The following is a 26613-nucleotide window of genomic DNA, read 5'->3' as shown; positions in this document are numbered from 1 at the left end:
TCATTATCTTGCCCTAGCCCTTACACATGAAACAATGTGGTGGTCCATGCCTTTAGACAAGAAGACAATTTTTGGTATTTGCCGAGGAAGAAATAGAGAATATCATAAGATTTTTTTACCTAAGTTGCAGGGTTCAGACCCTATCAACTAGGTTCGGGTCTGGGCCCTTCTTGGGACCGAATTTGTATTGGGCTTGTAGTCAGTAAGGGGAAGGTCCATGCCATGGATTGTGGGTCCATATGGGCCCGCGGATCTGCAAACCCACAAGGAGCGCGGACCATGCCTAGACTTGCAGGGACCCTCAAGGACCTCGTGCGAACCCTCAAGGACCTCGAGCAAACCCTCAAGAACCCATGAGGCCAAAAAGTATGTTAAAAACACGAAAACTATTTTTTTAATTATTTTATTATGGTACAGCTATATGTGTGTGTGTATATACATATATTTATACACATACGTAAATATACATACACACACACATACATACATACATACATACATACATACATACATATATATATATATATATATATATATACACGAACCACAATTCAAGCCAAGATGAGCCTTAATTGAGCCCTAAATTAATTTGTTTATATATCAATTTGTAGTTTACTAATGGTACGGTTATAAGATGCAAGCCAAAATGGTACAATAGTACCATTAGTAAATTGCAATTTGATATAATTTTAAATTAAATGGTACAGCTCATACAAATGTGTGTATACACACACACACACACACACACACAAAATTAATCCCTTAATTAATTTGTGTATATCAAACTGCAGTTTACTAATGGTACTTTTATAAGATGCAATCAGCCAAAATGGTATAATAGTACCATTAGTAAACTGCAACTTGATATGATTTAGGCTTAAATGGTACAGCTCATACAAATGTGTGTGCATGTGTGTGTGCATTCAAGCCCACCATTAATAAAATAAAATATGCTAAATATCAATAGCAATTGAATTAATCCAAATACGGCATAAATATGATTTAAAATATCACACCAAATTGAAATACATATTAAATAACTAAAAACAACATAGCAGTCAAGCCTAGTCCTAAATATTGTTTTTCTTATTTTTTTTATATTATTTCTATTTATTTATTTTATATATAATGCATATATATACACACTCACGAACCCCCCACAAATCCAAATGCAATTTTCTTTTTGCCCGAACCCACAAACCCATACCAAAATTCGAACAGGCATCTTGGGTTTTTACAGATAGAGGTATGCTCGAATGTGGACAGTAGGAATGGGAATGAATCAGAAGATTGCAAGGAGCTGTCAGCCGTGGAAGACAATACCAATGGAACGTCATTCCAAAATTGGAAGTGAGGTGTAATTTATGCCAATGATTGAAGGATAAACGTCACTTTGTATGAGAGATTAACAATGACATTATTTGGTTTCTATCTTTACTTCAGCACGAATAATAATTAATCAGGCCACAAGATTTTAAGTAGCATAATGTTGTCAGCTCATCAAATACAATATTCATAAGAAGCTATAAGCTCGGTAACCATGTGATAGAGATCTTAGTAGATAAATTGGATATATAGTATTAATGCAATGCCTCTGATAAGTATCATGAAGGGCAAAAAAAATACTACGAGGTTTCTATTCGACGTTTAAATATTTGGTGGGGTTGACCTTTAAATGAGTGGCTCCTATAATTTTAATTCATGTCATTGTTGAGTGGTTCCTCCTATGCATGAATTTTTGAGGTGTACTAGATCTGATTCCTAAGCTTTTGGGGGCATCCATAATGTTACTCCGTTTGGTGCATGAGATTTAATTGTTGTAGACACTATTAACAGGTCCATTATTGTAATGCCCCTGCTCCGGTGCTATACGGATCGGGACTAATATTGTCTTGCAGGAGACTATCCAGATCTGTTTCTCTGATATGTAGAGGTTTAACTGTCAAGAGTTGTATGTGGTGTATTTCTCCAATCTCAATTTCATAGACAAACCCTTCCCCATACTAATAAAATTGTCTTGATGAAAGTTATCTCAATCCATTATAAAATATTTAGGTCTTTTGATATGTGCAATGGATCTGATCTGTAATTAATAAAAGGTACAATATATACATTGTTCCTTATAGAAATACTTAATTGTATATCATTAATTCATTCCAATGCGGAAATTACTCCCAAAACCCGATATGTGATGGATATAAGAAATAAAACAAACTATTCCCTTTATCTGTTGTATGCCTCATGTAGATGCCTCAAATATTTTTTGCAATCAACTCTTATCCAGTTTGTTTATTCAAATTTGTAATATTTATGTGCTGAGTGCATTGAATCAACTTGCTGATGTATATCCCAAATGTATCAAATTGATGCCTTTGTTATGATTGTGACCTGCCAAGAGTGCACAGTGATATTAAATAAAGATTGGATTAATGCGATGATGTCAGCTTTTCCCAATGAATATTGTTTTACAATATTAATGAGGGGTTGTTTACAAGTTTACTATACATGCCTCCAGCATACTAACCACTTTTTCTTTATTTCTATGCTCTAACTCTCGATGGTGTCTTATTATGATTGCCATCTATGACTTAACTATCGCTATGCTCCTGTAATATTGTACAAATGGTATTGATTTAAATATTTATTCTTGTAATTTGGTGCCAGCTAAGAAGGAGGGTTCCTTATTTTGCCCTTCTTTGTATCCATACAGTAAGTGCTCAAAGAGTGGATCTTATAATGAGCTGTAAGCTTTTTCTGCTTTTTTGTTTGAGACATTGTGAACACCTTATACCATGGAATAACATAATTCCAAGAGACACGTCTTATAAATATTACCTTTCCTTATAATGAAGGCACCGCTTATGATTTTGTTATCATTTATTTTAAACTACTCATTGTTTCCATTTGTTGCGTATTCTACGATCATCGCATGGGCAGTTTGGAGTATATATTTCTTTTCACTTCTATTATTGTTTATCATACATTGTTAACAAGTTTAGTTTTCACAACCAGTCATCCCCTGGTTGTGTCATGAGTTAATTCAACACTGATATGAAATGGATAATTTGCCAGCTGAGTCAAATGCTCTGCCAATCTGTCGTCCTCCTCCTTGTAATGCTTTTTTAATCATATATTCATATCTTATTCTCTGAAATATCAATCATCGACTTCTTCCCAAAATCTTCTATTGATATTCAAGATAATTGTCCTTGCTATACTCAGTCTGTGTATGTTATCTAATACATTAAAGTATATTAAATTTACAATGATAGTATAGTGATTAGAATATTTATCTTCTATCTATTTTGCAAGTATAATATATTATCAATATAATATATTATATTTAATAATGAATTATATCATAATTATGTTCATTCATCAATATATATAACATTATATTATGTTGTATCAATTAATATTATATATTCTATTATTATTGTGATAATAATATAGTGAATTGACCAGAACAAGAAATTAGGAACCAAGCTGTCAAGGGAGCATTGACTGGTGCGATCTGCATACAATCTGGAAACCAGAGAAGGCGCAAAGACCAAATGTAATAACTACATCTCCATCAGCTGCAAACTATTAGGTGTATATAGTGAGCCCTGACAGTGCTTGTCGGCCTAAAAATTGTCAGTCTTCATCTTTCCAAGCCACTGAGGAATAGGGAAGATTTCCTAAGGTTTACAGTTAGGAAATACAACTGATTAACTAGTTTCAGCCGATATATAAAATCTGTAGTAACAATCAGCACACTGTTTGACAGAATGTCTGGTAGCTAGATTGATATGTAAATTTGTGCTTCTATAATTTGTCAATTCGGGAAATGTAGAAGCTACAAGCCAATCTATGGTGGAATCAATTTCAAGTCTACAAGCCATTCATAGATGCTGGAATCTAGTGATTTAAAGGAGACTTTGCCTTTGTAAATTGATGTGGAGTTGATCCTACTCAGTATGGCCTACTCATTTCTGAAGGACTAATCATATCTGAAAATATTGCAGGTTATTACATGCATCAAAGAAGATTATCATTTCTGGGAACAAATAATTTACAGCTGAGAGTGCTCTTGACTTAGTAATTGAGTGCAACTTTTTGACAAGTTTTCTCTGAGAGAAAAAGATAGAGTAGAGCAGTGTAAGGAAGATTTAGTTTCAGAGGACAACATATAAACATTATGGAAAACCTGAAAAGTTATGTTTTCTCAAATGAATTTAATGACACTTTTAATCGTGAACAATTACGAGACTTGGAGAAAGAAACAGAAGTAGGGAATGGGTTGTGTATTAAGATTGCAATTGGAGTCAATGAAGTCTTGGGATAGTCTTCTTTCTAAGATGGAAGAAGTGGATTCATGTTTATCCAAAACAGACCAGTCTGATTGGAGAATGTTGAATTGGGCTTTGCAGCCCTTGATGGTTGATTTAGTCCAACACAAGTTGATAGAGAATCCGCATGAAAATATGAGACTTCCGGTTGCCTCTTGCCTTAGTGAAATTATCAGAATAGCAGCTCCTATTACACCTTACAATGATACCATCTTGAAGAAGGCTATGCAATTGATTGAGGATAGCCTAGGTGAACTATGTGATGTCATCTGGTGACATCTGCATATCCCCAACCATCTAACGAAGCCAAACAGCTTCACATCCTACCTTGACAGTCCCTTTGTATTCGGCCTCTATAGAGGAGAGAGAAATTGCCTACTGCTTCTTATTGGTCCATGTGACTGCACCGGATCCCAAACTGAACACACATATTAGAAGTTGACTTTTTATCACCAATAGAGCCTGCCAATCTAAATCTATGAACCCACTGAGTTTAGGATTAGAACTTTGAGAGTACAAAAGTCCATAATCTGAAGTGCCCTTCACATAACGAAGCACACACTTTGCTGCCATCCAATGATCAACCTTAAGAGCTGTCATAAAGCGTGAAATATCACTGACTACGAAGCTGATATCAGGCCTAGTAGTAGAGAGGTAGATGAGGCTGCCTACTAGTTGCCTGTATGTAGTATCATCAATGGAAGGAGAATCAGACTTTACAAATAACTTGAGACCTTTCTCCATAGGTGTAGATGCAGACTTGCAATCCTGCATACGAAATTTGTCTAACAAGGCCCTGGCATATTTGGACTAAGAGATGAATACACAAGAAGACTATTGCTAGACCTCAACACCTAGGCAATAATGCATGAGCCCAAAGTCAATCATATCAAAAGACTTGCATAAATTTTGTTTGATTCCCTGAATCAAAGATGTCGAACTGCTAGTGATGATCAAATCATCCACATAAATAACTAGAAGGATGATGTCATTGTTAGTAGTCTTGATGTACAGATTTGAGTCTGATGAACTCCTCTTGAAGCCTTCATCATTGAGGTACTTCTCAATTTTTATGTACCATGCCCAAGGGACCTGCTTCAAGCCATAGAGAGCTTTCACCAATCTGAGAACCTGATGGTCTTTACCAACAACCGTGAAACCAGGAGGCTGCGTCATGTAGACCTCTTCATGGAGATCATCATTCAGGAAAGAACTCTTGATGTCCATCTGATGGACCTTCCAGCCAAATTGTGTTGCCATGGCTAGGACTATTCTAATGGTGCTCATCTTTGCAGTAGGAGAAAATGTCTCCTCATAATCAATGCCTTGACGCTGAGAGAAGCCCTTCGCAACTAAACGAGCTTTGTACTTATCTAAAGTACCATCTGATTTGTATTTGATTTTGTAAACCCATCTGCAACCAATGGGTTTATAACCTGGTGGAAGATCAAAAAGGACCTAGTTGTTGTTCTTCAGCAGGCTATGGTGTCCAGATGCCATGGCCTGTTCCCACTCTGGAATTCCTTTAGCCTCGGAATATGTTTGAGGTTCAAACACACTGTGAATGTTGGCCATGAGAGAAAAGTTAACAAACTTTGTAGGTTTTCTCTTTTTCCGAGCAGTTCTCCCATCAATGAGCTCATCATCACGAAAATCAGCAAGTGTCTTAGCCCACCACTAAGGCCGGAGAGCAAGATGACCAACATTAGTATCAGGAGATGCTTGGTAATTAGGTTCCTCATTAGAAGAATCTGGATCAAACTCAGGCAAAGCATCTACAAAGTGAGGTGATCCTGCAGGAGAAGTTGGAGGTGTCTGTACAAGGATCATTGGTATGATCGGAGCTATAAGAGCTACTGGAGCCCTCCCATCAGGTGGACCTAATGGAAGCCTAACTCCCAAATTATGAGCCTTCATAGGTTGGTCTATGGGATCGGGAACAAGAAAAACAGGCATTAATGGTCCTCCCTGCTCATCAAAGACCACATCATGACTGTAAATGAGACGAGATGTCTCAACATTGATCAGGCGGTAAGCTTTGTAAAGACTGTTGTATCTAGCAAGCATGAGTTTCTGACTCTTGGCATCCAACTTGGTGCATGATGCATCGGGGATCAAACAAAAAAAAGGGAGCCAAAAAAGCCTTCAGGTGACTGATTTTGGGCTTGCGACCTGACCAAGCCTCTTTCGGAGTTTTACCTTTGATTGCCACTGTGGGTGACCGGTTCAACAGATAAACTGTAGTATTAACTGCTTGTGCCCAAAACTTCTTCGGAACATGTTTCTATTTGAGCATGGATCGAGCCATCTCGATGATTGTTCAGTTTGGACGTTCAACTACACTATTCTGTTGTGGCGTGTGGGGTGTGGTTGACTGGTGTTTGATGCCATGTGTATCCGAGAAGCTAGAGAAAACATTAGAACAAAATTTCCCCCATTGTTTGATCTAAGAGTAATAATAGATTTCCCAGACTCTCTTTCAACTAAAGGTTTAAACTTCTAAAATACAAGAAATGCATCTAATTTCCTTTTAAGGAAATACACCCACATTTTTCTACTGAACTCATCAACAAACAACAGAAAATACCTGGACACAAGAATAGAAGTGGCCATAGGGCCGCAAATATCGACATGAACAAGTTGAAGTACCTAAGAAGCTCGCCATGAATTGCCATTGGTGAAAGGGGTGCGATGTTGCTTCCCAGCCTGGCATGCATCACAAACTCCAAGCTACTGAGTCTGCATCTCTAGTAATCCAAGAACAAGTTCATCCCAAGCAAGTTGTGAGAGATAATGCACATTTAAGTGCCCATATCGCTAATGTCAAACTGTGCTAATAAAAGACCACTAAGCAGCCATAGCTAAGTCCCAAAAATCACCAAAATCAGTAAGTCTGAAAAGACCATGATCCTCAAGACCCACTACAACAGTAGACTAAATCGCCTAATCAGTGATGGTGCACTGATGTGAACTGAAGGTAACATCCAAGTGTGGAGAATGTCACAGCTGTTGACTAACTGAGGGTAGATTTAGTTCCATCCCTAGAACATAGTACACATCAAGGAAAATGAAATTCCTACCAACACATTGAATCTGAATGTTGCCTTTGCCAACAACTATGTACTCTTCTCCGCCACCAAAAATAACAAAGTCTGAATAAGGCTGGTAGTCAGTAAACCAATCTCTGCAGTAAGTGAAATGACAAGAGGCATCTAAATCAATGTACCAGGCAGACAACTTCACATGATCTGCAAGTCTTTTAGCCATGAAGGCATAAAAGGCAAACTTTGCTTGCTCGGTGTGCTCTGCACTATTCACTTTGGGCTACAAACCTGATTTTCTTAGATTGTGCAGCTAAGCGTTACCGACATTCAACCTTCATGTGTCCAAACTTGTGGTAGTAGTTGCATTGAATGTTCTTTCTTGGAACCATTTGATGTTGGAGCAAAAGATTTTTGCTGAGATGGCTACTAAAACTTGCCTTTATCCTTCTGAAAGGATTTAACAACAAAGGCTTGCTCTGTGGAGGAGGAGCTGGAGCTGCTACCAAACTGTTATTTCCACCGATCTTGCTAAAGCAGAAGTGTGCAAAGATCGGTGAACTTCAAATCAACACCAGAAGACGTAATGTTGAGAGTCTCGATAAAATGCTCATAGGACTTTAGTAAACTTCAAAGAGTGATAACCACAATATCCTCTTCCTCCATCTTGTGACCGATGGCAAGCAACTAATCACGGATTTCCTAAATCCTATTCAGATGTGCCTAGAGCGAGATTTTCTCATCCATGACACTAGAAAACAAAGTGTTCTTCAAAAAGAAAGCTCTACTTTTGTCAAAAGTCTCATGAAGACCTTTGAGATTTGCCCAAATCTCGACAGTTGTCTTACCGAATGGAATCTGAGAAATTTGATCATCAGCCACAAATAATTTGAGAAGCATCACCACCTCTCAATTATTCAGATCCCATGTCTCTTGATCAGGATTAAGAGTAGTTGAACGCTTCGTAACACCCAGAACAAGTTGATTGATGTTTTGATATGAAAAAATTGTGATGATCCGCTGCTTCCAAGTGCCATAATTTTGGCCATTGAATTTGGAGTTTTGCTCGAGCAAAATGCTTATTAGAGATGCCATGGCACATTTTTCAATGAAAAAACATGAAAATCTATGAAGACACATTTTTCGAGGCAAAAAAGGGAAGACCCAAAAAATTTGGAGTAACCCCAAAGAGAGCTCAAAAGCCCAGAAGGAATATGTTAACATTTTTTGGATCCGCTGGCTCAAAAATCGAGGCACGAAAATCAAGACACCTAGATAAATCTGACAATAACCTAGTTGAGCTCTTGAAAAACTCACCAAGGATCTGAAATCAAACTAATTTTTTGAGCCCAATAATTAGGGTTTCGAAGAAAACCCTAGACGGCACTAATGGAATAAGAGAATTGTAGAAATAGTGGCAAATTCTTGGAAAAAATTACCGATTTTTGTCACAGATTGCAGCTACAAGCAAAGGTGGCATGGAAGATCATTGTGTTGACTCCAAACAATGGCGGAATGTGCAATCGTGGGCGTTATAAAAAGGGCAGAGCCATCTAAAGAAAAAATGCGAGTTATGCACAAAAAACCATAAGTTTGAAAGTTGTGATTTTGCTGGAAAAGATCATCAATGGCAGACATTTCCATGTCGAAGCGCTTACGGAAGAGAGAAACCCTACTTTTTAGACAAGAAGCGACCAAAACAAATGCAATTTGGAGCCACGATTTGTAGTCATGCCCAACTCGTGATTTGTCTCTTGCTTGGAGAAAGTCGCAACTTACAAATCCTCAAACCCTAGACGGTATGTAATAAACTCGAAAATAATTTTGAAAAGTTTGCAGCAAATAATTTGGAATGAAATTATAAAATTTTCAAAAAAAATTGAAGTATTGGCTCTAATACCATATTACAAAGTCATTGGTAAATACTTGCTTGTTATTAACAGAGACCAAAAGGTCATTACATACAAAAGAATAAAACGATATTTCCTTAGGAAACGATCATAAAGAATAGAAGCATTCTATTATAACATAGAACGCTAAAAAAGCTACAACTAACTAAAGCTAACTAGATATTTATAATAGATTACCATTAACTAATAATAGACGATTATCTATTATCGTAATATTTCTTCCAACCAAAGGGTTGCTCAAACTTGTATACATGAGATAGACCATGATGATGACACTAAAGGAGCTAATTTGAAGGACCAATCGGATATTTCTAATCATCACCGTCATCATGAAATTTCCTTCTAGATGAAGAATTTGCTTCAAGTTGTGCGCACAACTAGAGTATGTTTGAGCACATGCACTCCAAAAAGTGCAATACACTATCAATGCAAAGGTTGAATGATCTAGTTTTTGTTCATTATAACCTTCTCCTTTGCCCTAGATGAATTTTGGGAAGTGAGTTGATCCACAGTTGTGTTGGATCATTTATGTTGAGGATTTTAATCTTTAGCAATGAGGTCCTTGATTAAGCTCACCAAGTGGATGGAAAGACAAAGGCAGCAGCCATGGAGAAGGAGGATAGAGCACAAGTAAACACCTTAGATGCTGGTGTGGGACTCCTAAGACATAGGTAGATATCATGGTTGCATAATAATCTAGGATATATCTTAGCCGCTCACACAAGAAGGTCAAGTGATGTTGGTTCCTTTGAGCCATAGATTTTTAGCTTTTGATTTGATATTTGTTTGAAATTTAATGCCATAGATTTCATATTCCATGAGATTTCTATATATTGGACAATATTTAGATATCTAAATGTGTTATTTCTTTCAGCTAAAATTTGCATTTCTACTTATGTGGTCAATGTATACTCGTGTATGTGATCAAACTAGCTTCTATTTGACAAGGTCATTATGTCTTGAAGGTTTATTTATTGAACAGCACATGAAACAAGTTAAAAATCCTTAAAAATATCTACATTTCTTGGATTTTTCAATTTGTTGAGTCTAGGTGTCAAGTCCAAGTCTAGGACAAAATCAACTTGTTGAATTTCAGGTGAGTCTGAGTCTTGTAACACTGCCCTAGACAAGGTATCAAATTTGTGACAAATGGGGCACTACATATCGAAGAAGGTAAATTTTTGTTGACAAAAGGAAGGAAACAAATTATTATTTCAAAAATGTCCACCTTCATCCACAAATAAAAATAAATCCAATGTTGCTCTTTATTTTGTGCAAATAAATACAACCAAGCAATTCAATTTAATTCAATTTAAGAAGATTATGAAGCAATATAGTTAAAGATGACTATTGAGGAGTTGAAGTGGCTGCAGTCAGAGACAAAAAAAATCAATGATAAGAGTAATAATAAAATAGGCAAAATATCAAGGCATCTTTATCATCATTAATACTTATAAATTTAATACTTCTTCCATAAGATCTAATTCATATGGAATTTCAGATTCCATTCTATGCAAACAGTAATCACTAGCTGTCACGGAAATTTCTTTAATTAGAAAGCTGCAGGTTCAATCAAAATACAAAGAAACTAAATTACCATGGTGTTTATTACACTCGTTGATTCAGATAGCCATATAAAAAACATATATATGAGCTCCAATCTTCATCATATCAATTGCAACAAGCAAATTTACACAAAATGGCTTAAGTTGCTGGTTTGGATGCAGGTTGGACATTCTAGTTCGAAATTCGCTCAAGTTTTTTTGGGGTTGAGGTTGGGTTCGTTCATACAAGAGTTTGTTTTGTTAAAAAAAAAAATTATATATATGTAAAAATATGTTGCAGCAAATAAGTTCATACACCACTATGATTATATTAAAACAACTTAGCAAAATACACCACCGCATTTATTAACAATTTAGTTCGAATGACATAACAAAATGTCAAAATACACCACTATATCAATGTTTTAGTTCAAAAAACAGTAATGTCAACATTACTAATCAGTCATGCGATCAAATATCATCAAAAATCATCATCATTATGCAGTTGCAGATTAGAAGCACAAATAGTGCAACTAGCATCAGTTGTCTAAGGCGCAACCTCAGGATCAGCTTCAACATAACTATCTCACGATCACCATCATCAATTGCAAGTGCATCAAAGTGGGCTTCCAACTCCGCATACTCTAGTTCAACATCCCAATGTTTTGCCTCCCCTTTTTTGTTAATATTCTCTTTGTAAGTTGTGAGACTCAACTTTGAATGCACAACGGCCAAGTTATTTTCCATCTTGGAGTTTAGTTGGTTGCATTTTATTGAGTGGATGAAGGAGTATGTGCTCCAATTCCTCTGACATGATGATGAACTAGCAACCTATCAAGATTTACAAATTTGAAATTATAGAGTGAAGAGTTTTGAATATTTATCAAAAAGATACTTGAAATTAGAATCTTATGATTAAAGAACTTGCCTGTGATAAAATTTTGATGGCAATGGGTTGCAAGTGTTGGTACATTTGTCCATGGACATACCACCATTTATGAGCATCAGCATTGCTCTTGTCTTCAAGCGCTTCAAGACCACAATCATCGGTGCTTGCGAACCTCATAAATTCAGACCTCGCTGTAGGTTGTAGGTGCTCAGGAAAGAGTCTTCGAGGGGCTCCCATGTACCCTTGAGAAACTTCACGATCTTTATAGGGGCAACTCTATTGGTACTTTCCTTGAGGACCGATGGCTATAGAACCTGGGGATCAATGCAAAGGCAAGTATATGCAGAAGGATAGTCATTTTGTTCCATCTCTCTACCATGATTACATGTGGCTCTTTGAAGAACTTTTCATCAGGATCTCCCTCTCTCTCATTTATTAAATTTCTAATATCCTCTATCATGGAATCAATGCCATCATATACCTCACCCAAAGAAGGCCTATCCATGTCAATGTATTGGATCATGCTCAATATAGGCTCAATCAACTTCAGAAGGTACTCAACACGATCCCGCCAAGTGTCATCTAGTATCAATCCCTTAATGGCAACTGCCTTGGCACTATTAGATTGCCTCCATATGCTCCAATTAGCACTAATTACCATTCTAGACAATGTCTCTTTAACCTTCACAGGGTATCTCAAAACAATAGTGTTGGAGGCAAAGTGAGTCTCAACAACCTATTCTAAGTACAAAACAATAATGAATTTAAAATTTAAAATCTAAATTTAATAACATCGAAAGTTACTAACTTAAGTGACTAGATTTCTAAAACATGTTTAAATTTGAAACAGTTGAACTTACCTTCAAGATCTCCAATTTCGATAATTGTCTAAATATAACTTATGTCATATGGTGGTTCATGACAAACATTTGGATCTCTTGTGCCTCTTCGTACATTTTTTTTATCCACTCAGCCTTGGTGCCAATTTTTCGTAGAATTAGGTTGAGTGAGTGCACAACACAAGGTGTCCAAAAAATATGTTTGAACCACTTCACAACCAATAAGTTTGCAGCCCTACAATTCTTGACATTGTCAATTACTACTTGAACAACAATCTGAGGACCAACTTGCTCAATGGCTTGGATGAGAATGTTTGCAATGAAAGGATTGTCCTTCACCTCTTCTTCACAATGCACAACTTTCAAAAACATTGCACCTCTTGTAGACATTGCAATAACATTCATCAAAGGACGATTTCTCGCATCTTTCCATCCATCTGATACTATTGTCACCCCTAATTTGATCCATGAGTCCTTCATGGGCTGCATGGCAGCCTCTACACTAGCCACCTCCTTATCCAATAAAGTGGTGTGTATCTTCTCATAACCATGCCCTTAACCCCTTTGTAGCCTCATTTACTGCTCTCACCATGAGTTGCCAATATGGTGAGCAAACAACATTAAATTACAATCCATTTGTATAGACGCATCTCGCTATGGCTAGATCAGCAATGTCTCTGGCTTCATTTTGAAATAATGTTTCCAAGGGCCTCATTGCTCTCTTACTTGCAACTTGTTGTTGAAAAGAATGCAAGACTGGATGGCCATGTGCGGAGGTTCATTTAGACTAGTAGTTGAAGACAGATGATATTTTTCCTCTCTTTGAAGGCCAACCACTTTGCAACGGATTAGAAGAATTTTTCCTCCCAGCTGCTTGTTTTTGTTCTTGAATGTATTTGTTCACAATGTGATTTGGGAGAAGGTTTTAGGTAGCACTCTATCTACTCTTGGCTTCCCTGTACAAAATTTAATGCCTTTTTTGGGAATAAAGCACAAATGTATTTTTACTCTATAATATGTAATATCCTATTTCTACAACTACTCTAAAAATTGTCACGACCAAAGTTTTAGTGGGCAGTACAAACAGGTGAAGTTGGTGTACGGATGCTAAGCGCCAAAGTGTATAGGTAAAGGGAAGGCCGTATGGTACAGGCCATACGGCGTAGTGTGGGGCAACAAGTGTGTTGTACGGTGATGGAAGAGGGTGGTACGGGGTGTAGCTACGGCCATACAATGATCTAGGAGGTCATACAATGGATGACCAAAGTGGTCATACGGTAGATGAAAGAGAATGTGGAAAGTCGTACAGTGGGTGTAGACACCGAAATAAGGTCGTACGGTACAATGATGAGGGTTGTACGGTGATAGTAATGGAGGTCGTACAGAAGGAGGGTGGAGGCCATACGGAATACAGTTCTGAACTTGCAGACAACAGAATGCACAACAAAAAGCAAGAGAAACATAGAACGTCCTCTGAAATACCTTAGTCATTCAACACAAGAGAGCTTGATCAAATTACACATTATGACTTCTCCAATTTGCAATAGAACAGTGCTCCGATTTGCCAGATCCGAGCGAAGTGTTACAAGCAATTGAATAGGGTGAGGGTTAAATCCCACCGAAACCGGATATACCAAAATAGGGAAGGTCTTTCACTTCCGAAATGGTGAACAATAGAGAACTCCAACAGGAATTCGCAACATAGAGAAAATAATTCAAAAATTTTTACCTAATGACTACCTACAAGCCGTGCTTAAATACTTATCGGGGAAAACTTTCGAAGAGTGTACAAAGATAGCCAACGGCAACACAAACTACAGAAACAAAAAATGGGTCCGAGATATAATAAATCAATACGCCCATTAACAATAGTTTGATTAATGATTTATTTTATAACGGGAACATTACAGTCCTCCTGTCCCAAATTTTGCTTGTCCTCAAGCAAATGCAATACCGGGTGCTAAAGAATGTGCTCGCCCTCCCACGTTGCATCGTCCAACGGCAAGTGTTTCCAACGCACCAAATATTCCTTTACCGTGCAGTTTCGAAGGGTCTTCTCACATACTTCGATGATCTCGGCTTGTTCCAATATGAGCTTTCCTTCTTCATTGAGCAATGAAATGTCTATGGCTACAGTGACATTCTGCCCCACGGCCTTATTCAGGCATGAAACATGAAAGACGTTATGTATACGGCTCCCCTCTGGAAGTTCCAACTCATAGACGACTTCACCAATGCGACGAACTACACAATAGGGGCCATAAAATCGTGGCTTCAGTTTTTCTTTCCCCTTTTACTTCAATGAGAATTGTCGATATGGTTGGAGCCTGAGATAAACCAAGTCCCCTACTTCGAAACGCCTCTCCATTCGGTGTCTGTTAGCATACATCTTCTGTTGATTTTGTGCCCGTTGTAAATTTTCCTTCAGGCATCTGAGATTGTCCTGTCCCTCCTAAAGCCAATCTCTTGCCCTCGATGCACGATTGTCACCTTGAAAAGTGTCAATGAAGGAAAGGGGTTCATACTCATATAGAGCTTTGAATGGTATCATTCTGATGGACAAGTGGTACGTGGTATTGTAACAGTATTCCACTAGGTGTATCCATTTGACCCACGCCCGTTGTGCTGAAACGTAGTTCCAAAGGTAACCTTTGAGCCACTTGCACACAATCTCCATTTGTCCGTCTATCTGAGTGTAGCAACTAGTAGTTGGTGACAATTTTGTCCTTGCCAACCAAAACAGTTTTGTCCAAAAAACATTGATGAATCGCCCATCTCAATCACTGACAATGTTTCGAGGTAACCCGTGTAGATGAAAATCTACGGGGATGGTGAAGAAATGTGCATACTTTGTCAATCTATCAACCACCACGAAGATACAATCTTTGTTATTCACCTTGGGAAGTCCAATTATGAAATCCATCAAGATACTTTCCCACTTATGTTCTGAAATTGGCAAAGGTTGTAGTAACCTGGCAGGTAGAGTATGTTCGAATTTGTTCTGCTGGAAGACCACACACTCTCTTACATATTGCAATACGTCTCCTTTAAGTCGTTATGTTTTCAGGAAGCTCGGGTGTCCTGCCAAGGATGAATCGTGTACCTCCTTCAAGATTTTTTGCTTCAATTTGGATTTTGGCACAAAATATCCAATTCTTATAGTAAATGATGTCATCCACCAATTTGTAGCGACCATCCTGGGTGTTGCTATCCATTAGCTCACAGGCAAATGTGTTTTTGGAATATTCTACCAACAAACGTGCTTTCCAGTCGGCTAAAATTTGGGTTAGTAAGTAGATGGCGGGTTTCCCGAACAAAGCATATATAACCACATTGTTCTTTCCTTTCACAATTCAATGTCAAAATCAAAAGCCTGAACCTTGCTTACCCATTTTTGTTGCCTCTCATTCAAATCCCATTGCTCTAGAAAATGTCTCAAACTATTGTAATCTGTACGAACGACAAACTTGGCATCTACCAAATACTGTCGGAACTTGGTTAGTGCATGTACAATGTCCAACATCTCTTTGTCATAGATGGAATACAAGTGTTCTATTTGCATAAGCTTCCTACTCTCATAGGCTATGGGGTGCCTATCTTGCATCAATACTGTGCCAATGCCTTCTCCAGATGCGTCGCACTCCATAATGAACAGTCGAGTGAAATCAGTTAACGCTAGCATGGGACAAGTGCTCATTGCTTCCTACAGCTTATCAAAGGTGAGTTGTGCCTTTTCATTCCACTAGAAGGACCCCTTTCTTGTCAAATCTACTAATGTTGCGCTGAGCTAAGAGAACCCTTTTACAAACCTCCAGTAATAACTGCACAGTCCAAAAAATCCTCATAGTTCCATGGGTGATTTTGGGAGAGGCAATCAAGGATAGCCTGAATCTTCTCCTGATGAACTTGAACGCCATATTTACTGACAACATGTCCCAGGTACAATATTTCTATCATACCGAATTCACACTTGGATTGCTTGGCGAAAAAAGACTGATCCTTCATGATCCTTAGGACTTCATTCAAATGTTTCAGGTGCTCTTCCCATGTCCTGCTATAAATAAGAATGTCATCAAAAAATACTAGTAAGTACTTACGCAATTGTTTGTTGAAGATGCGATTCATGCATGATTGGAACGTACCAGGAGCATTCATTAATCCGAACAACATGACCAGGAACTCATAATGCTCGTGATGACAATGAAAGGCAGTCTTTTCCACGTCTTCTTCCCTCATGCAGATCTGATGGTACCTGGAATGGAGATCTATTTTTGAAAAATAGACTGCACCATGCAATTCATCCAACAACTCATCTATCGTTGCAATGGGATATCTATTCTTTTCTTTTTTTCAACGCACGGCAGTCCACGCACAAGTGCATCGTCTCATCCTTCTTTTTGACCAATACCACTAATGATGCGAAAGCGCTAGAACTAGGACGGATCCATCCTTTCTCTAGTAGTTCCTAAATCATCTTTTTGATCTCATCTTTGAATTTCTTGGGATGGCGGTAGGGTGTGGTTATGACTGGCTTGGCTCTTGCTTCCAACTCGATAGTATGTTCAAACCCTCAATGAGGAGGTATGTCGAGAGAAATGTCTATAAAAACTTTATCATGTTCGCTCATAATCTTCTGCAGATCATCATCCTAGGGGGGTGTCTATTGCCCTTTTATAGGTTATGCCGAAACAAAAGAATGTGCAGCCCAAACAACATCTTCACGCCGAAAAATTGCCTCCATCCAATGTGCAGAAACTTCTTTCAAACCCTCGTTTGTCATTCTACGAAGAACAACCTTCTTTCCATTGGCAACAAAAGTGAAATCCATCTGTTTGAAGCTCTGAGTGTATTCATCAAGTGTCTCCATCCACTGTATGCCCAAAATAACCTCCATGTCATCAAGGTCCACTATGAAGAAATCCTCGGTCACTGTGTGATTCGCCATTGTGATATTTAGCTGAGGAACAAAGTGTGTGCAAGGCAGAAGAGTCCCTCTGGCAACCTTGACCTAGAATCTTGCATGTGTCTCTGTACTAGATTAATAGTTTGATTAATGATTTATTTTATAACGGGAACATTACATAATAGCTACTAGATTCCTCTTTGCAATGGTTGCACATTTGCACATAACCTCCTCCACCTGGCATTAGTCAAACCATTTCTACATATTTCCATAATGGGGAGCATTTGTCGATTTTGAAGTGGGGGTTTCCGGCACCAAAACCACATGCAAATATTCGATTTATATATATGCATAAATTACAATACTAGTAATGAATGATATTCGATGTGTATATATCAAAATGTATAAAGGCTAAATCACAATACAGGTTAATCATATATTAATAGTAATCAAAATGGAGCTTGTATTTGTCATTAGCGTGTATTGTCATGTGTACAAAGTATTGTCATTTATACTTTAGAAAAAATATAAAAATGCCATGTAGTAGTGTAGTTGATCGCATCCACGGGCTTTCATGCTAACTAGATCAACCTATGTAGCTAATCAAAATACACAATTAATCCACAGGGTTTGTTGTGTGTAGCTAATAAGAATCACATCCATTGGTTTTTCTCATATACACATTTGGGAGAGGAAGAATATGCATTGCTTCTCAGAATACCAAACTACACGCTGTTGCTGAGAAGGTTTGGCGAAAGTGTGAAGTTGGGTTGTGAGTGTTAAAGTAACTAAGATCGTTTCTACAAATGTATTTTCATTGCCATTGTAATTGATGATTTCCAAATGCAGATTTGGATCTTATATATGAGAGGAGGAGACATGTCTCTTCAAGAGACATGTCTCTAAAGTTAATCACCATTTAGTTTATAAATAACTATATGTATAACTCACTTTTAACACATATAATATTAATATATCAACCATATATGTAATATAATATTATATTATTATATAATTATATATAATGCATAATACATATTATATTACATATATCATATATATTATATATATAAGATATATAATGTATAATATATAATATATATTTATTATATATAATTTATATTATATATACAATTGGTTCATGTCGATGTTTGTGGCCAATGAACAATACTTGAATTACTAGGTCAAGGTATTTCTATTATTTTCTGAAGATTTTAGTTGCAAAAAGTGGGTGTATTTTTTAAAACAAAAATTAGAGGTGCTTAGCATGTTTTAAAGTTTGATCAACAAACTAACTCTTAAATCAAATAATTGGGAGGGGAGAGGGGAGAATTTGTTCTTTTGATTTCTCCAACTTCTATGCCCGTAATGGCATCAAGCATCAACTTACCACACCTTACACCACTCAACAAAATGGTGTTGTTGAGTGAAGAAATTGCACAATCACCAAAATAGTCCAGTCTATGTTGGAACATAGAAGTGTTCCAAAGAAATTTTGGGCAAAAGCAGTCAACGTACACAAGTTATTAAGAAGAAAACTCTAGAGGAACCTAGTCTAGCAAGAAGCCCAAAATTACTAACCTTAAAATCCTTGACTCTACAGCTTACATTTGGAATCCAAATGCAAAGTGCTCAAAACTAGATTCCAAGAGCCAATAATTTGTGTTCACAAGATACAATGTGTACCAATTGACTGTTGTAGACATTGATCATCTCATATACAGCCAGAATGTTTGTCTTTGATGAAGAACCAGGGCTTATTCAACTCTCTTCTCCTATTTTGAGCCCTTGGATCAACCTCTTTAAGTCTAAGGATTTGGGTGTTAGTTTTCCTTTAGGCCCACTTGTTGGGAGGGATTCAAATGACACTCACTCTAACATTGAGGAGTCTCTCGAACACAATATTGCACCATCCAACTTTCCTCATAGGCAATTTTGTTCCAAGCATCCCACTTCCCCTTCCTCCACCTAAATCGAATGTAGTTACTTCTACTATTTGGCCTAAATGGTAGGCCAAAACCATAGGTGATCTTCATGATGATGAGCTCATTAGGGGTAGATCGGCTAAAAACTAAAGCAGCAATAGAATATAGTTAAGTTTGCTCTTATGTCCAACATTCACAGTGCCTATGAGCCTCAAACTTATTCAAAAGTTAACGGTATCCCTGAGGGGGAACAAGTTATGGAAGTTGAACACCATAGTCTCGTGAAAAATTAACACTTGGGAGGTGTTTGATCTTCCACCTGAGAAGAAGCCCATTTGCTGCAAATGGTTGTATAAAGTCAAGTATAAGGTCAATGGAACTCTTGATAAGTTGTTAGAGGGTTCTCAGAAAAAGAGGACATTGATTATGAGGATACTTTTGCTCCGATAGCCAAAATGAGCACCATTCAACGTGTCCTCATCATTTCAGCCCAATTCGGATGGCAAGTCCATCAAATACATGTCAAGAGTGTATTTCTCAATGGTGATTTGCAAGAAATCTATATGATGCAGCCTTATGGTTTTAAGGTTGTCGGTAAAGAACAGCAAGTATGCAGACTGGTGAAGGCACTTTGTGGCTTGTAACAAGCTCCTTGGGCTTGGTACATAAAGATTGATAAGTACTTCGGTGATCAAGGCTTTCAAAGGAGTCCCTTTGATTCCAATCTATATGTGAAAACTACTAGTGGAGATATTCTTTTGCATGTCATCTATGTTGATAATCAAATTATTACTATTAGTTTGGCACTTCTAATCAAGAAAGTCAAATAGAGTCTATGTTAGTCCTTTGACATGATAGACTCAAGAATTATGCATTACTACTTAGGTCTTGAGGTTTAGTAACAAGTGGCATTATCTTTATTTCTCAATCGAAGTATGCCCAAGAGTCTACTAGATAAGTTTCGAATGCAAGATTGCAAACCTGGATCCACACCTATGAAGAAAGGGCAGCAATTGTCCACCAAATCTAATTCCCTTGTGGTGAATGAATCTACGTTCCGACAACTAGTGGAAAGTCTCGTTTCATTTCCATTAGACCTGATCTGAATAATGTTATGAGCTACATCTCTTGCTTTATGACAGCCCCTAGAGCTGATCATCGGGTTTCAACAGAGCTTGTGTTGAGATATGTAAAAATCACTTCTGACTTTGGTGTTCTATATGGAAAAGGCAAAGATCCTTGAATTATTGATTTCACAAGCTCGGATTGGGAAAGTTTTGTTGATGAAAGGAAGTGCACAACAAGGTATGTCTTCAATTTGGGCACTAGTGTCGTCGTACAAAGAGGCAAAATAGAGGGGAACTATTAAAGCAGTTTGTTAGGTAGTGAGGTAGTAGCCTGTGAGGTAGTTTGGCTTCAAAGGATACTTTCTAATGTGCAAATGTCTCAAGCAAGTCCTCACCCTTTTTTTGTGAGAGTCAAAGGGTGCTCAAACTTGAAAAGATTTAAGTCTTCCATGAATGGACTTTGCATGTCAAGCTTCACTATCATTTCATTTCCAAGCTTGTAGAAGATGGATCAATACAGTTGCAATATGTTCCAACTATGGACTATACTGCAAACATCCTCACCAAGTCTCTAATCCCAGACAAGTCTGTAAAATTTACAATGTGACTTGATGTAGTTGAGAGATTGACCATTAAGAGTAGGCATTAGAATTATATTGACATATCTTATTATTAATGCTAAATAATGTATTTTTCATCATAACACGAAGATGCGTCCCCCCCCCCCCTTTGTCCCACATCTCAAAGAAGGGGATGCACTAGGGACTTGGGGACTCTATCCCCTCATCTACAGCGGTGCCACTAGATTATGCCATCTTCATCAAGGATGGGAGGACATCCTGATGTTCACTATTTGTTGATTCGACTATCTATGTTCATTGTTTGATGTTCCAATTCAATGCAATGTTTAAGTATTTACTCTTTTACATCTTTATATCTTATATTCTAATACATTTTTTCATTGTTGGTAAACAGATATGTTCTTTCAGATTATTACTCTTTAATGCCCAATTCGAAACAATATCTGATCACACACAGTTGGAAAACTCTTTATGGATATTTTAGCTTTCATCTGAATTGGTAGTTACAGCTCCCTGAAATAGATTTACGATGAATTATGTTTTCTTCCTAAACTACTTTAGGGTATATTCTTAACCCGAGAATAGTAGAAGGATTACCAAGCTAGACCTAAATAAAATCTAACTCAAGCACGTAAAACTTCTCAATTCTGAAACAAATTTATGCATCCACACATCTTATGAATCCATAAATTCCATCCACATAATTAACTGATGCTTCACTAAGCTAATTTGAATCTAAACTTATGACTAATAAATTGGAAATACTAGCAAAATCCCTTCGTCGAATGAATTATAACAATACTTATCACATTCATCTGTTGCTTCGAAACAGGGGAGGTAAAACTCTGTTCTTCCCTTATTCCAATTCAAGACGAAAGAGAAAACATAAACTAAATATAATAGTAACTGGAACAGAGAATGATTGACATTCAATACCATTCAATTGTCTCTGCAACAAACAGTACTTCACACCAAAAATTTGCCGACCTTTCATTAATCTTTTCAATTCATACATATAGAGTTTTGAGATAACCGTTATAGAGGAAGTTTAGTCGGTTCATCTTCTGAGGGTGACAAATGGCAAAGTGCCAGTTTATCATATTACAAAATTAGAAAAGAAAACAAAAAGAGGGTATAATATGAATCATTTAGATTTCTTCCCCTTTTCTGTTTTCGCTCTATGTGACTTGGCAGCAACCATTATTGGGATCAGCTCTTCATGATTGGGCATGTGTATATTGGTGAATCTCAAAAGCCATTTTGCATGTTCCCTTGCCAACTCTTTTACGGCATTCAACTGATCTGGCAACTCTTCTGCAGCTACATGTACCCATCCACTGAGCGCTTGGAGTTCTGCAGTTCTCTTCTGGCTACAAGAAGCTACTGCGGACAAATTATCTAAAAAAGTAGAGAAATTACTTTTCATCACTTCTATTCTGATGAAGTCCTTTCCTTGGCCACTAGTTTGAGAGTCGGTGTGTAACCCTCTCATCAGCTCAAATCCTCTATCTTGAGTCTTCTTTATTTTGCCCTCTGTCTCCTTGAGCCTTTTCTGAACTTCTTGGATCATTTCTAGTTTGAACTGCATACTTTGAAACCATTCAAACAAAGGTTCATTCCCTTTCCTTAGAATCTTGGCTTCGACTGCTTCCTTGGCTTTCATCTGGATGATCATCTTCAAAAGGGAGATGCATTCATCACATCTGACTCTTTCTCCAGCCAGAGTATTACTGTTAGATAATATGTTATCCTTTTCTGTTTCCAATCTGAGGATAACATTTCCAATCTGATCTATGAGAGAAATTCCTCCTGATTTGAGTCTCTCAATCCACTCTCTACCAATCTGGCCATAGTGTCTATCTTCTTGGAGTTGGGAAATGAGAGCTTGCACTTCAACTGCACTAGGGGTCTAAGTCACAAACATACCAGAAATAGTTGCTAGTGGAGTGACTAGCTGCCTAATAAACTTATTCAATTCTTCTATTTTTGCCTTCATCTTGATCTTTGACAACTTGAGATTCTCTAATCGTCCTTCTATCACTTCGTTACTCGATCTCCACAAGCCAAACTTTGTATCATGTCTGGCTTCCCTAAGGCCAATTGAATGCAAAGTAAAATCATCAGGAGTCATATCCTCAATTCTCCCTCCTTTGTTCGGCCTTGCTATCTCCATTGTCAAGTGCCCTGTTTCTGGATCTTGTCCAAGTATGGACAGAGTCTTTTTTTTCTTGACCTTTGTCAATGCAGTCCTGGAACTAACGCGAGGGATACAGTGTCTTTTGCAGGAACACCCTTATCTTTTCTCTTTCTTTTCCTTTCCAAAGTATCTTCTAGCCAAGAATCAGTTCCTATCACCTTGGAAGCTGTTCCGAGTGATTCAATGTTGAACATCTTCTTCTTCACTAGAGTCATGGCCACAGCAGTTGAAGAGAAAGGATTCTTTGAGTCCTTGGAGATGAGTCTGGAAGAAGCCTGGCCCTTTTCTATTTCCGAAGTCTTCTTCGTCCCTTCATCCAATTCAATTGACTCACTGGTGCTACTTTTTCCATCCCCTAAGTCTACTATCTGTATGGGAGAGCCATCTGGTCTCAACAAGGAAGAACTTGCTGACGGCACAAGGCTATAATGAGGGGATGGGACTGGAGTGGTATGCGGAGAAGGAACAGGGGTAGTGTGAGGAGATGGAACGGGAGTAGTATGTGGGGAAGGTACTGGGGAAGGAGCATTGTCCTTTGGTTCTTCTGCTTTCTTCTCTTCAGTGCCAGTCTGGGTTCCTATAACTAGCAAGGATCCATCATGACATGTTGGGGCTATAGGAACATTCTTGTCTGGGGGTTGATCACCTCCGCTCACAAGTTGAGCTGGTCCTTGGGTGGAAGCTATGGTCACACCCGTTGTAACACTCTGAGATGAAGTAGGCGTTGCAGCTGCTGGAGAGGCTTGAGTGGCTGCACCCTTACTCCGGCTCTTTCTGGCTGTCCGCTCAACCCACTTCCCAGTTCTTTTGATTATCCTTGCCATCATAATATCGAGACTCTCCTCCACGTCCACATATGGCTCAGAACTTATAAGAATTCCTCTTAATTTAGTAAGATATGTATTGCTATACATATTTTGACCATCATCCTCTAATCCCTCTACGTTGAGATCAACACCATATGTCTTTATTTGTTCCACCGTGAGTCTGGCAAATGCACGATCACAGCTCTCCAACTCATCTCTGCAATCTGCCCAATAATCCTCCGGAGTGGTGACATGTTTGATCACACTCCCAATCTGAAGCACCTCCCTTGCATATTCATTTGGGTCGAACATGGGCCTCATAACTTCATATTCCTCCAATTTGTACTTACTCTCAAATGCCTTGAGCATGTTTTTAGCATCAGACCAAGAATCACAACTATAAGCCCCAACCTTCATGGGGAACTCATATCCCTTCTTCCTTAGACTGGTGCTCAGCACGTTCACTTAGATAGCTTGTCTTATGATCTCTATGAGCACGATCATGTCGCTTGGGTATCTAGGTAGCTTCAAAGGAAATCCGTCAAAAGCTACAAGACGCAAATATGAGAAGGACTAACTGATGGCCGCCATCGCTTCTGGACTAAACCTCCTCTCCAGGCATCCTTGTAGATCCATGCAAATCCTCATTGTAAAAGAGTCATTAACTCTGACATACTCTGGATAACTATTCTGCAACTGCAAGCACGGATAAAATTCATAACTTTTTACATCATCAAGAAAATCCTCTATTCGGGGAAGGCCCAGCCACAATTGTAAAGAAGCCAACATGTAAATCAAGAAAGAAGACATGTAGAAGGTATTGTAGAACTTTGCAGCACTGAGAGCTCTAGATAGATGTTTACTTACCTCATATGCCCAATCAACATAATGTGTGTCTGAACAGATGATTTGCACTAAAAAGAAATATTGTTCTACGAAATTGAGTGCTTCTACCTCACCTTTCAATCAGTGCAAAAGAGCCAAGATGTCCACGATTTCAGGCTTGAGATCAATGCCAAAAAGGGTCTTAGGAACCTTACTCTTAGGTCCTCGTGGCTTTTGGAACCAAGACTTCATAATTTCCTTCCGCCGCACCATCTTCTTCAAGGAGAACTCAAACATGGCTCCTCCCATAGTCAAATCGAAAAATTCTTCCTGCTCTAGAATTCAGAGGCAATTGACTACAGTTTTCCAGTCAATTGAGATCAAAACTGTATAATCCGACAACATAATTTGTTTAGTATCCGGATTGTAATGGTTAATGCATTCAACGATCAGCTCGGGGGCTTGAATTGCTACTGGAAACCCGGGTGCTCCCCCTAGTCCACTTCCTTGGAGCTTCTCTGTTATAAGGTGGATTGGCTCCTTCTTCAATCTTCTTTGAAAATCCTACATATCGAAGAAGCGGAGTGAAGTATCTGTGGCATTCTGCAATGTTGACTTAATCCCATTCAATCCATCGAAACCAAAAAATCTTGTTGCCATCTTAACTGAGATAGAGATGAGCTATAACTCTTAAAATTGAAAATAGTACAGAGAGTAGGGCTTTGCAACTGCGACGACTCTGAAATCACTATTCAATTCAACAGCATAATAATTCAAATAAGAAAGCGGTGGTTTGAAAATCTGTTATGTTCATCTCTATATAGAAGTCTCAATCCACCCGTTAATCTTCAAGATTCGTGCCACACGAGTGAATTAAAGGATAAATCCGTTAAATTAGTAAATGCAGGGGTTTCTAACGGATTTTAGCATGTCATTTCACTGTTCCCATTGGCCCAACGATTACTTTCCTTTATTATAGACTTACTTTCCCGTTTTTCACCAAGTTGCGGAGAATTAAGAACGGAGTACTCCGTGGGGATAAATCCGCCCAACCAGATTTTGCTCAAGATACCTTCCCAAATGTGATCAACTGGCTTCCATTATCCTTTTTAAGCATCCTGTGATTGATGTATAAGCCCAACACGTTCACAGAAGTAATTTTTCAATGGATATGGAAATTTGCTTCAAAGGGTTGAAAACTCGCCGTGGAGAAGGCAACCTCTGTTTTTCCGCCTTTATCTCATTTTCACTTAGCCCCTTTAAGTCAATGTGTCTCTAAGCTTCGGAAAATTTTAAAAGGGTTGCGAAAATGAAAAATAAACCCACTTACTTGCTTTTCTCCCTTACAAATGTTTTTGTTAGAAAACTGACTTCATTGTTCGAAAACCCACCGTGGAGAAGCTACTTCAGAATTTTTTGCCAAATGTTATTCTGATCATTATAATGATTTCTGAGTAACTCCCGAGGTAGAATACTACAGCGTAGGAACAATCTATCCATAAAACAACTCATTTCTTCTTTGTTTTAGCCTATAAACCTCATTAGTTGGCCTTTACGGAAAATCACCTACACAGTGCGAAAATCTGCCAAGAAGAAGCTGATGCTAGGTTTTCTGTAAACTTCATTTTCTTTATGTGTAAACTATAATGAGTCATGAGCAAGTTCTTTCTTGGAAATGACTTTGTGAAGATCATCATACAAACTAAGAATCTCCGTCGAAAAGGATCTTAGATTACCCATAAAACTCATGACAAC

The 26613-nt window shown here is 38.0% G+C and overlaps 1 protein-coding gene across 5 annotated transcripts in view; it reads right to left on the bottom strand.

Moving 5' to 3' along the window:
• The window catches only part of LOC149567027 (Ubiquitin-like superfamily protein), a 66563-nt gene that overhangs the window by 14569 nt on the left and 25381 nt on the right, over nucleotides 1–26613 (bottom strand). The gene's annotated exons all lie outside the window — the stretch shown is intronic.

The sequence above is a fragment of the Cupressus sempervirens genome, chromosome 3 (assembly GCF_028749045.1).
Source record: "Cupressus sempervirens isolate cs-2001-9-10 chromosome 3, ASM2874904v1, whole genome shotgun sequence".
NCBI lineage: Eukaryota > Viridiplantae > Streptophyta > Pinopsida > Cupressales > Cupressaceae > Cupressus > Cupressus sempervirens.
This window is presented reverse-complemented; position numbering and strand designations above follow the sequence as displayed.